This window comes from Ptiloglossa arizonensis, chromosome 1 (assembly GCF_051014685.1).
Source record: "Ptiloglossa arizonensis isolate GNS036 chromosome 1, iyPtiAriz1_principal, whole genome shotgun sequence".
Lineage (NCBI taxonomy): Eukaryota > Metazoa > Arthropoda > Insecta > Hymenoptera > Colletidae > Ptiloglossa > Ptiloglossa arizonensis.
The window spans coordinates 17371386-17384998 of NC_135048.1; the positions used below are offsets into that span (position 1 = coordinate 17371386).

Consider the following 13613-nt stretch of genomic DNA (forward strand, 5'->3'; position numbering starts at 1 on the left):
AAATGTATCGAGAACGATCGATCGCGATCAATTTTCAACGAACGTGTACTCGGGGAAAATCTTCGAATCTTTGAATCTTTAAATTTCGAAATTTTTATTTGATTATACCTGTCAAGGTACGGTAACAGTGTCATCTATCGTTACTCGACAGTACTTGTTCCAACGATGAGTCGTGTCGTTTTTTGTTTATGTATAACTTTGTACTGTAGCGTTGTGCTTGCTGGTCAAGCTTTCCATTGTAACTTTTCTAAGAACAATGTTTTCTACAACAGCTTCGTATCTGTAATAGTTACAGATTTTTCTTTTTGTAACGTAAATCCACCGAGTGTATCGTCTTCGATTTCGATCATTCCGCATTCTACCTACAAGAGTACGTTTATTTGCGCTAACCTTAAGCCAAAGGTTTTTACATTTTTTGTATCACGTATTCGACAATGTCAGACGTTTCGTTTTACCGCGGAGTTTATCTCGACATACCTCGTGACCAACGTCCAAGATTGCAAAGGTGGAACGATGTTAACGCGATGCCGATTCCTGTTTGTTATTACAGAGGGTCGTTAGTCGGGTGGATGTCTCGCGATAACACTCTTATTTCCAGCAAGTTCTTCGAAGCATTTCGATACGGTGGTAACTCGAGTATTTTGTCATCCTGGTTCGGTATCGTCGGTACAATTTTCTATTCGATGGAATTTTTTGTAAAGTTCAGATTATAATATGTAGCTTATTATAATATGCAGAGATATAGATTTTGTACACATGAGAATACAAAGTCCGAAGAAACAAGTATACAGTGATACGCCTCGTGTGGTCTTCGTGACTCTCGATGAACGAACATGAACTCTCTTCTCTTAACAAAGATTCAAAAATGTAATTTCTTTCAACAAAGATTCAAGAACGATGTGAAACTTTTCTTCTAACGAAGATTCAAAAACAAAGTGAAACCCTTCTTCTGCCAAAGATTCAAAAACGTACGATCACATTCTCTTCTCTCGACAAACCTACAAGACCCTAAAATCACACTCTCCTTGACAAGTTTACAAATCTTGGAACTGAATAGAAAAACCCAAAAAGAAAAATAACCAAACCGTTGACGACCCTTCCGCGCCAATATGAACACAATCCTTAAAACTGACATCGACCATTCACTATCGACATTTAGCAGTCTCAGGATCATTGTTGCATTCATTCCAAAAGAATTGAACTCGATTCCCTCCGTGTTCTCATCGCGGACATACCAATGTGGAATGTTCCACGGTGTTCGTACACCTTTGATTATTTTTATGTTCGAGTTCGCTAGTACGTAGAAACACGCGGAAAGTTGCACCGTGAATTCTTCATCCGGTAGTCGTTGCAAAGAAACCGTGTCGCGGCCTGAAATACCACCGACCTGTACTACTGCGAGTAGCGTTACGCGGCGTTATTATCCATCGTTGCGGGTATTTTTGAGTATTTTTCGTTCCTATTTCCGTGTCTAAATCCACATCGTCCCGTTTCTTTCGATTTCTCGAATCGCGAAACGCGGATCGACACACGCGCGCATCCGCGAACAACGAACGCGCTTCAGGGTTCAACGTCCCGCGACGCTCCAGACGGGGAGCGGAGCGGTGCGGTACGACCAGATGAGAAGAAAGAACGGAAGACGACGGGATTTTCGTCGCGGAGGAAGTATTTTGGTCGAACAAGTTACGCCACTGATTGCGTCACGAGACCGTTTCATCCCTTTCATCTTGTCTCCTCCGTCCGCTGGCGTCGTTGTGTCTCGGCGAGTCCTCTCGACTTTCTACTCGACAGTGCTGTTTTTCAGGTTCACCGGCGGAAAGCGAGCACGAGATTCTCGACATTTCCGCGACATAATTTTCCTCGCGTGCACCTTGCATCTCCGACCACCCCCCACCCCCACCCCCTCCCCACCCCCCAGCTCCAGCCGCCCTTCCACTCTCCCCGACCAGTGTGTCTGTTTTCTTCGTGGAACTCTCGTTCCCTTTTTCTTCTTCTATGGTTTTAATCTGCGGCCCGTATTCAGGTCGCCTTTTCGTTCCGTTGTACACGTTAATTGATAGTATTGTTGTCCGCCTTTTGTTTTTTCGAACAAAACTCGCGCTCCGTTCTCGCGTTTCGGGCAACTTTATTTTCTTTTTTTTTTTTTTTTATTTATTTTTCTTTTTCGTTCGATCGAATCCGCGCGGCTGATTTTCGTTTTTTTTTCCAAACTGTGGCGCGTTTCTCGGGTCGAGAAAGACCCGAGTCGTTTTCGTTACCGTATTTCTATAATTTCCGTTCGTTCCACTGCAGATTTGTATCCTGATCGAATCGAATTCTTCTCTGGATTTATTTAATCGTTTGAAAATTCAATCGACAATTTATTATAATATCTTTGATAACTATAATAAAACACTATGATGTCTATATTCTTTGTCTCGCTTCGTATTTTCTTTCGTGTATTTACGCTTGTACAATAATGGATCTTGGCTGATTTTCGTTTTTTCTTTCCAAACTGTGGTGCGTTCCTCGGGTCGAGAAAGACCCGAGTCGTTTTCGTTACCGTATTTCTATAATTTCCGTTCGTTTCACTGCAGATTTGTATCCTGATCCAATCGAATTCTTCTCTGGATTTATTTAATCGTTTGAAAATTCAATCGACAAATTACTATAATATCTTTGATAACTATAATAAAACAGTATGATGTCTATATTCTTTGTCTCCCTTCGTATTTTCTTTCGTGTATTCACACTTGTATAATAATGGATCTTGACCTGTTCATAAATACGAATAGATAAATAAATGAATAAATAAATAAATAATTACATCTAGTGTAATGGACCCGAATGCTTCTAAAGTGTACTAGGATTTAACCAGTGCCATGATGAATAAAGAAAATTGTACAAACATAGTTAAATAACCAGTTTCGTTAAAAAGTTACGAAAAAAGTATGAAATTCTGACACCCTGTGTGTTTTCTTAATTCTCTCGTTATATTACTTGTACAATAATGAATCTTGGCATGTTCGTACATACGAATAAATAAATAAATAATTACATCCAGTGTAATGGACCCGAATGCATTTAAAGTGTTCCAGGATTTAACCAGTGAACCACGATGAATAAAGAAAATTGTACAAACAGTTAAATAACCAGTTTCGTTAAAAAGTTACGACAAAAGTATGAAATTCTGAAACACCCTGTGTGTTTCCTTAATTCTCCCGGTATATTACTGTTATTATTATTACTTTATTTCCGAGTTAGTAAATCCTTTTAAAGGGTACAAAGGCAATGCAGACGCAATCCGGAAAAAAAAAGAGAAATATCACGCGGTACAAGACTTGAAAGCGGGCACGCAGGAATTCGTAAAATGGCTACGAGTAGCTCCGAAAAAGTCGAGCTGTTCGTGAATTCGTTCGTCGTTCTGGTCGCTTGAATTTAAAAACCCATCGATGTTCCATCGTATCCAACCAAGTATTACGAACTTAAAAATACCGAGTTCCGTACGTTCGAGACACTTTTCGTCGGAAGACTTCCAGACGAAAAGGAAAAAAAACCGTTGTAAATTGTATCTCGGTGGCGGAGCTCCGAAATTGCTCGAAGATCGTTAGAAATAAAAACCGTAAACGAAGAAAGGAAAAGTAAGTCGCGAAAAGTCTGAAAGTCTCGACACGAGCGCGTTTCGAACCATTAAACGCCTCGATTGTCAAATTCGTTGCACCGTTCGTGGAAAGCTTCGAGAGATCAGCGCCCTGGTGAATTTCTCGGGGAGTTTGCGGTGTAATCGGATTTCCAACAGACGAAGGAAAACTTCCCCAACCCCTCTCCCGCCCCTTTCGAACGTTTCCGTTTCCCTCGACTCTCGTTTACATTTTTGCCCTATTTTTGTTTCGCGCGCGCGAAAACTCGGTAACCTTCGTCGAAACCGTTGCTCGATGACGACCACGATCGTAATCAAAGATGGCGAAGGGGGTAGGTAATTGGACGAGAAAACCTGTCCGGTTCTTCCACGGAGTTCTCGAAATGTTTACATTTCCGTGGCCGTGGAATTTCTACGGAATAGCCGATTCCGCGATAATTTCGAAATTCGCAATTACAACCGCGCGCGGCGTTTCCTCGTTGATCTCCGCATAGCTGAGCCGACGAAATGAGAACGAGAAGGTCGGTGCGCCGCTTTGAACTCCGACTGCAAACGTCCTCATCTCTCCCCCCATCGCCCCCTCCTACCGTCCTTCCGTGTCGTACTTTTATCCCCGAGACGAAATTATGTTTCTTTTCTGTCGCGACGCGCGCGTGCTGGAATCCGCTACCGAATTCTCGACCGTGATATAAAAGTTAATCCGTAGCGAGAGGGAAAGGGGCCGCGAAGAGGTTTTCGTTAACGAAACACAGTGGCGCACACCGTGAGAGAAAGCTTCGGTTGATTTGTCGCGGCACGAGCGAATCGGTCGCGAATTATTTCGGTAACGAGTTTCCGTGAGAACGTCACCGCGAACGTACGAGGGGAATCGGTATCGAGGAGTACGGTGTGCGTCTCGATAAATGCGGAATCTCGATAAATGTGAAGTTTCGATAAATGTGAAGTTTCGATAAATGTGAAGTTTCGATAAATGTGAAGTTTCGATAAATGTGAAGTTTCGATAAATGTGAAGTTTCGATAAATGTGAAGTCTCGATAAATGTGAAAAATTTACCTCCGTTGGTAGGAGACGCTTCTCTCGAAACCGATCGAGCGATCGAAGCGGATCGTTGATCCGTGAAATACAGCGTAGTCGCGATAAATGTGAAACCAAGGTCCACGGTAAACGTGAAGATTATCCCCGTTACTAGGCGACGTTTCTCTTTCGGAACCGAATGAAAATGCCGACAGAAGTCCAGAGTTCCGTGGATGGTTCTTCGTGAACGTGAATTTCGGTTTCACATTTATCGAGAAAATCCCGCGGTCGGTCTCGCACGTGGAAATTTTCTATTTTCGCGATCGCGCGGTTATGAAAATTAATTCATGGGTCGTGACGTGTTGATTCTCGACGTGTTGATCCCGTATCGTTTGCAATTTTCGCTCCGATTATCCGAGATCTCCGCACTTGTTGCGCAAACGGTGACACGATCGTTCTCGTCACCAACCACCTTTTCCTGCCATTTTGTTACGGGTTTCGATCGGTCGTCCCAGTTCGCGGTCGTTCTCGTGCCGAAAAATGCGAAACGTACGGGAAACGGAGGGCTAAGAAAGATACAGCGCCGAGAGAGCGAGAGAACGCGAACGCGAACGCGTAACACGGTGTGAGCGAGAGGGAAACGAGAACGCGAGAGAGAAACAAAGAGGAAGTAAATAAGCGCGTGTACGATCCAACCGATGACCTACTATCGACGCTTTTGTGGACCTGTTTCAACCACGTTCCGGCACAATGGAAAATGTAGCAACTCGAAACGTAGCTAGGAAGAGGAAGAGAGAAGGAGAGGGAGGGAGAGAGAGAGAGAGAAAGAGAGAGAAAGAGGGCCAACGCAAATAGAAAGGAGCAGGAGAGACTGTACTACGTTCTTTTATCCACGACGAAAAAACTGTGTCGCCCATTGTCGACCGGTACCCATCGCGGAACAATCGCGATAATGAGAAAGCTACGCAGCCGAAGAATTTCGCCCCCCCTCCCTCTCTTTTCACTCCCCCCGCTGCTAACAGTCACCGGCTCCTTCCACAGTTTTTCGTTCCGGTCTCCATATCTCCGGCCTCCTAGCCACCCCCGCGAAACCAGCTTCCTTCCTTTTGTCTTCGAGGACCAGGATGATTTCCATCGTTACTACGACCGGCCCCCGAGACTCCTTGGCTGATGGCTGCGACGACGACGGAGAATCGAACGAAATCGTCGCTTGGAAGTCGCCTCGGTCGCCATTCCCGTGTTACCATTAGCCGTAATTGACTCGACGGTTCGCTATGTACGAGAATCTTGTAACTGGTGTGCAATGCGTACCGCCATTTGTAAAATAGTTTCCAAAATATTTTTAAAAGACCTAATAATACTATCTCCATTTTCTTTATCGAGATTATTTCCACCGTCCAGAATTTCTACCGTAATTACTCAACGGTTCGGTTCGTTATATACGAGATATCTCGGTACGGAATGCGTTCGGCCATTTGCAAAACAGTTTCCAAAATATTTCCAATACACCCAGTATCTTCATTCGGTTTCTCGAGATTATTTCCACCATCCACAATTTCCACTTCAACTCCATAGTTTCTCGCCCCAATAATTGACTCAACGGTTCGGTTCATTATATACGAAATATCTCGGTACGGAATGTGTTCGGCCATTTGCAAAATAGTTTCCAAAACATTTCCAATACACCCAGTACCATCTCCATTCGGTTCCTCGCGATTATTTTCACCATCCACAGTTTCCATTTTAACTCCATGATTTCTCATCCCCATAATTGACTCAACAGTTCGGTTCGTAACATACGAGATGTCTCGGTACGGAATGCGTTTAGCCATTTGCAAAACGGTTTCCAAAACATTTCCAATACAACTAGAGTACCATCTCCATTCGGTTCAAGATTATTTCCACCATCCACAGTCTCCGTTTCAACTGCATGGTTTCTCACCCCAATAATTGACTCAACGGTTCGGTTCGTTACATACGAGATGTCTCGGTACGGAATGCGTTCAGCCATTAGCAAAACAGTTTCCAAAACAGTTTCGAAAACATTTCCAATACACCCAGTACCATCTCAATTCGGTTCCCCGGGATTATTTCCACCGTCCACAGTTTCCGTTCGAACTCCGTGGCTGTCCGGCACCGTGTCGCCGGGTAATTGAATCCCACGTGTCCTCGAACGTGACGCGCGCGAGGGAACCGGAGCGGTCTCCGAGACGGGCCCGGGTAACTTTTTACAATTCGGTACAAGGAATCGTTCAATGTCAAGTTGTTCCCGACCTAGAGAACGCGCCGGTTCTCCTCGTTCACCGACCCTATTACTCATCTCGACCACCGGGATCATCGAGCTGGAACACAATGAATCGTGGCGCCCGTTCCGCGTACCGAGATTTATTCAGGCCCTTCGCCATTTATTTCCGGCGTCGTCCTAAACAGCCAGACAACTCGCAATGATTCAATCAACCGCGAACGAGCTTACCGCGCCAATCCGACGGTTTTATTGTCCCGGGGCGAAGGTGGCGGAACACGAAACTTAATGGTCGCGTTGTTCTTGGCGGGATTCTCTTGCCAGGATTCGCGCTGATTAATGGCCGGCCGCTGCCATAAACGCTGACAGATTCGCCGCGCGTGCGAACCCGTTGCTCGTTACATCGCTAACACTATTCCCCCGTACCACCCTCTCTTACACCCGGTGGAATTTCTACGAGCGGTACGGCCCTTTATTTCGAGGACGAAGCGATCGACCGATCCGATTCACGATTCGACCGATCGGCCAACCAGAGACACGCTTCTTTCCCGCTCGCGAACCTTCGTTATCTCGAATCCGGCCAGGAACGCTTCTTTTCTCGGACGTTTCTCCGATTTACGAGCACGCGTCTCGAAGCGATGGAAAACTGGTGGACGAAAGTTTCGAACGTCGCGAGTGGAGGGCAATTAATCGGACCCGTTGCATATCGGTTCTCGAGTGGGCCGATCGTATATTACACGAGGACGATTATTATTCGTATCTAAGCTCGAGAGAGCCAAGAGAAACACACCCGCGACACACACGTCGAATTATTCTCATACTCTCGTTTCCCCGTCCGCGAACCGATCTTCCTAAAATGAGCATCGCTCGCTCACGCTATGTTTAGTGTTAGATGGTAACTGGCATACCGGGGACTCGAACGGACCCGTGTCTCTCCCTTGCTGACCCGCGTCATCTGGCTATACTTGGAACTTCGACTTTCGACTGGGTTGCGTTGAACGACGCTCGACGTACTCCACCATCTTGTCATCGCGGACTGTTTATATAATCTTGTACCACTGTGTCGATATAACCAACTTCGTCACGAACCGTCCAAATGCCCTCCTCTCTCTCCACGTACAGCTTCGTTTACAATTCCATTATTGACGAGACCTGTTTCGAAAATACGCGATCTCTCGTGTAGCTTATATCTCCGATCCTGCAGTTTCTAAACGCATCTTAAATATTAGGTCATTCTATAAGTAATATCGTCTCTTATCGTGCTTTGAACGAACACTTGAATCGCATCATGGCGATGTGTTTAGAGGAACTTCTTTCTATGTAGCTTAAAGAGTACTCTCTCGACAGTCGCTCGACGTACTCAACCATCTTGTAATCGCGGACTGTTTATATAATCTTGTACCACTGTGTCGATATAACCAACTTCGTCACGAACCGTTCAAATGCTCCACGATCGAATTCTCTCTTCTCATGTACAGCTTCGTTTGCAATTCCATTATTGACGAGACCTGTTTCGAAAATACGCGACCTCTCGTGTAGCTTTTACCTACGATCCGGCAGTTTTTAAACGCATCTTAAATATTAGGTCATCCCATAAGTAATGTCGCTTATCGCGCTTTGAATGAACACTTGAATCATGGCGATGTGTTTAGAGAAACTTCTTTCTATATAGCTTAAAGAGTGCTCTCTCGACAGACTATCGGTTGAGTTTAATGCAGTTCGATCGAGATTTTTCATTTGAAAAAAAATTTTTAAACGAGCGTCTGCCAACTTCATTCGCGACATTGTACGCTATATGAATTTGAAAAAGGTAGTACAACAACGGATACGGTTAAAAACATTTGTAAAGTGTAGGATAAACGTGCTTTGAATTTGAGAAAGTGTCAAAGATGGTTCGCCAAATTTCGAAAAGGTGATTTCGACTTTTCCGATAAACCGAGATCCGGTCGAGAGTTGAGGGTGAATAATACGCTACGCTCGAAAATGCGCGCGAGACGAGGCGTATCGTACGCATTTCGAGCAATTAAATCCGTATTCCTTTCGCGGGACTTCACGTCAATCGTGCGCGGTACTCTTCGACTTTTCGATACGATTTCGATGGTTGAAAACGCGCTGGATAATCGTACGTTGTTCCACCGTGGTGCACGTAACAAACGATCGATCCTCTTCGTCGAACGAACGTAAAAGAGAACGCGTTACGAAAATCCTATTTGTCGACCAAACGTCAGTCGTGGACGCGGATCTGAACGATGGAAGAGGGCAGGAGAGCCGCGGCCAAAGTCGCCGAATGGTACGGATTTAGCCGACATCTGGTCCAGTCTGTTCTCTAGTTCGGTGAACGAACCACCGATAGGATTCGAAATAACTACCTCTTCTCGACTCCACTCTCGATTCAGCGGAGCGAAGGGACCGCGGCGCGAGGCGACGCGGTGATCGCTCGGAACGCGATCGAAACGTTGATAAAGGGAGTTCTTCGATCGAAACGTTAAGAAAAGTGAGTTCTTCGATCGGAATATTAAGGAAAAAGTTCTCCGATTGAAATATTAAGGAAAGGGTCCTCTGATTGGAACACTATGGAAATGTCGCGAAAAGAGAGTTCTTCGATCGAAACGTTAAGAAAAGTGAGTTCTTCGATCGGAACGTTAAGAGAAAAGTTCTCCGATTGAAATATTGAGAGAAGGGTTCTCTGATTGGAACACCATGGAAACGTCGCGAGAAGAGAGTTCTTTGATCGAAACGTTAAGAAAAGTGAGTTCTTCGATCGGAATATTAAGGAAAAAGTTCTCCGATTGAAATATTGAGGAAAGGGTCCTCTGATTGGAATACCATGGAAACGTCGCGAAAAGAGAGTTCTTGGATCGAAACGTTAAGAAAAGTGAGTTCTTCGATCGGAACATTAAGAAAAAAGTTCTCCGATTGAAATATTGAGAGAAGGGTTCTCTGATTGGAACACCATGGAAACGTCGCGAGAAGAGAGTTCTTTGATCGAAACGTTAAGAAAAGTGAGTTCTTCGATCGGAACGTTAAGAGAAAAGTTCTCCGATTGAAATATTGAGAGAAGGGTTCTCTGATTGGAACACCATGGAAACGTCGCGAGAAGAGAGTTCTTTGATCGAAACGTCAGGAAAAGAGAGTTCTTGGATCGAAACGTCACCAAAAGAGAGTTCTTCGATCGAAATGTGACAAAAGGGGAGTTCTTCGATCGAAATGTGACAAAAAGAGAGTTCTTCGATCGAAACGTCAGTAAAAGAGAGTTCTTCGATCGAAACGTCGGGAAAAGAGAGTTCTTCGATCGAAACGTCACGAAAAGAGTGTTCTTCGATCGAAATGTGACAAAAGGGGAGTTCTTTGATCGAAACGTCGGGAAAAGAAAGTTCTTCGACCGAAACGTGACGAAAAGAGAGTTCTTTGACCAAAACGTCAAAAAAGGGGAGTTCTTCGATCGAAACGTCACGAAAAGAGAGTTCTTCGTTCGAAACGCCACGAAAAGAGAGTTCTTCGATCGAAACAATAAAAAAAGAGTTCTTCGTTCGAAACGCAATTGAAGCATCGACAAGAGAGTTCTTCGATAAAAATGCGATCTGGACGTTGAAAAGAGAGTTCTCCGTTCGAGGTACGATCGAAACATTAAAAAAAGAGTTCTACGATCGAAACGCAATTGAAGCATCGACAAGAGAGTTCTTCCACAGAAATGCGATCTGAACATTGAACAGAGAGTTCTCCGAACGAAACGCGATCGAAACATAAAAAAAAGAGTTCTTCGATCGAAACGCAATTGAAACATCGACAAGAGAGTTCTTCGATAAAAATGCGATCTGAACACTGAACAGAGAGTTCTCCGTTCGACATACGATCGAAACATTAAAAAAAGAGTTCTCCGTTCGAAATTCGAGTAACCAATTTGCGTTGCGGGCAAAGTTTTCATAACTCGTCTTCGTCGTTCCAGAAACAATAAGAACTCGAATCGATCGAGAGCTACCGCATCGCGTTACGAGCGACGTAAAAACGACGCGTAATCGCTGCTCGCGTGAACAACGATAATCGCCAAGGGGGGGATATTTGCGTGGTCGCGGTACACGAGGGGGGGTGAGGTAGCGGGTGTAGAAACCTTGTCCGCGTTGCGGAAATTCCTACGGGGCTGCGCGCGGGAAAAGGGGATTTGAAAACGCCACGCGAGATCGATTACCCGTCGGAGAAAGCGACGCACGCGAAAACGTAACCCTGTTGCAGGAGGAACTCGGGTCGAAACACTCCGCGAAGGACACGCGACGTAACTTCTCGGCCAACGAAGCGTGAAAACACGATCGAGAACGATCGTCGAATCGGAATCTTCAACCGTCGACGAATCCAACTTCTCTTACGTGTAACCGGTCTCTTGAATTTTTTACTACGAAGTACACTCTGTTCACGGTGAGTTCTAACAGCATTGGTAGAATTTTTGTCGATGTTGGTAGATTTAGCTGTACTCCAAACTTTCGCGTTTCCTCTGTCATTTTTAGAAATCGTGTTGGCCGATTATCGAATTCAGGTTCTGTAAAATTTGTACGATTTTTGTATTTTTGTTTACTAAAAGTTACCTGTTATATCCGTTGACACCGAAATAAAGGAATACAGAAATAAAGAAATAAAGAAAAAAGAAAAACGACGCTTCACATACGATCTGCTCCAACGAATGGATGATCGTCAGTGGCAAGAGAATGATCGTCGAATCAGAATTTTCAACCGTCGTCGAATCCAAGTTCTCTTACATGTAACCGGTCTCTTGAATTTTTTACTACAAAGTAGACTGTTCACGGTCAGTTCTAACAGCATTGGTAGAATTTTTGTCGATGTTAGTATTATATAATAGATTTAGCTGTACTCCAAAGTTTCGCGTTTCCCGTGTCATTTTTAGAAATAGTGTTATCCGATTATCGAACTCAGGTTCTGTAAAATTTCTATATTTTTTCTATTTTTGTTTACCAAAAGCTTATACCCGTTTACACCGAAATAATGGAATACAAAAATAAAGAAATAATGGAATGAATAAAGAAATAAATAAAAAAGAAAGAAAAACGACGCTTCGCATAGGATCCGCACCAACGAAGAATGATCACGAGTGTCGAAGAAAATCGGTGATTTCCAGCGTCGAGGGATCGGTTCTTTTCCAGTGTCACGAATAGTCCAAGTTGCAGAATCTTCGCGGTTCGTTGAGAAAGTGACCAAGGTGAACACGACGGCGGACATATTTGAAGGGAAAGTTGAACCAAGTCGTGGTACGGACTTTGCACAGAGGGTTAATGGTAAGGTTGCGCGGAAAACAGCCCGTGGCACGACAACGCCGCAAAGACCGGCATACTGCGCATAGCGTGGAATATTAAACGGTCAAAATGAAATTCTAAGAAGGGAACCGTCGAGACTGTTTCACCGACGAGCTTCTCCGATAATCGCGCCGCGCGACGATCAAATTCCTACGCGAGACACTTTTCGATCACTGGCTTCGAAACTCGCTCGTAGAGAGTATCCTCGAACCCCCCGAACTGTCCACGAAACATTTGACAACAAACGATCATCGATTTTGGACGTAATTACCGACGACAGGATTCAACGCTGCGTCCCGACTGAACGACATCCGATCGATCGTGAAATGCGAGGAAAAATAAACAAAGAATAACAAAGATGTCAAATTTTATCCAGTCGATGTTTTCCACTATTTATTGTTTCCTTCTTGTTTCTCTTTTTCCGCTGCGATTCTATTATATTTGCCTTGTGATTGTTGTCGTGAATGGAGTTTAACACGTGTAACGTCACGGTGGTCACTGGTGACCGGCGATTCGAAGTTACGATTCTCTACAAAGCTTACTAGAACTTTAATAATTGTAATTTGAATAATAGATTGTTCGATATGTTTTATCGAACGACGAAACTTGTTATCGAACAATCTAGTATTACACTGATCGGTAAGTTTTATCGAACGACAAAACTTATCGAACAATCTACCAGTATTACTCTCGTTAACGATACTATAAAATAACAAGTACATCGACAAGTTATGGAATATTTCTATTTTTTACACTATCGTGTATAAACTCGAGTATGCAGAACTGACGTGACGGCGAACGTGTTAAAATATCAGTTTACTCTGGAGAATAAACGTCTATCGTCAGATAGGAATTACACGAGTTCGGTGATGTAGCAAAGTACTCGAGATACGTGATAAAGCGAAGAACAATTTAACGCGAAAGTTTCACGCAACGTGACGACATTGTCGCGTGCTCTGCACAGCTCAGAGGAACCGAAAGAAAAAGGAACGCGAATCGAATTTCGTCCAATCGACGTCCATTTTTATTCTTTCTTTTATTTTTAGTCGCGTACGATCGCTCGGTTGGATTCGTCGTTCGGTTGGAGAGGAGGAGCCTTTATCGAAACAAAATTCGATAGAGACGCGGGTGTTTTTCCTTGTTCTCCTAATTGAAAATCGTTGGAACGAGTTTTCTCGGAGTGTAACGATGATGTCGCACGTGCCAGACACCAATAGCCGATAACCGGTGTTTGTTTACGAGTTTCCTACGGTGCAGAAGGGTCTTTGTGTCGCGGGAACGAACGTTCCTTTTTTTCTTCGGTCGGTCATGGACCGAGGGTTGCGCAAATTAAGTAGCTCTTTGCTTTATTATCGGTCGCATGTATATTACAAGCTCCTTACCGTATTACCATATTCGTTGTTCTCCGGTATGTTTAATGTTTTCACGGCTACCTTAT

At 44.1% G+C, this 13613-nt stretch overlaps 1 protein-coding gene across 3 annotated transcripts in view; it reads right to left on the reverse strand.

Moving 5' to 3' along the window:
• The window catches only part of Msi (RNA-binding protein musashi), a 289445-nt gene that overhangs the window by 184464 nt on the left and 91368 nt on the right, over positions 1–13613 (reverse strand). Inside the window, exon 1 of one of the 3 annotated variants that reach the window (XM_076318459.1) lies at positions 7784–7882. The exons of the other annotated variants lie outside the window; for them this stretch is intronic. The gene's annotated coding sequence lies outside the window, so the exon portion shown is untranslated. Of the gene's footprint in view, positions 1–7783; positions 7883–13613 lie in introns of those variants that run through there. 3 annotated transcript variants of the gene reach the window in all.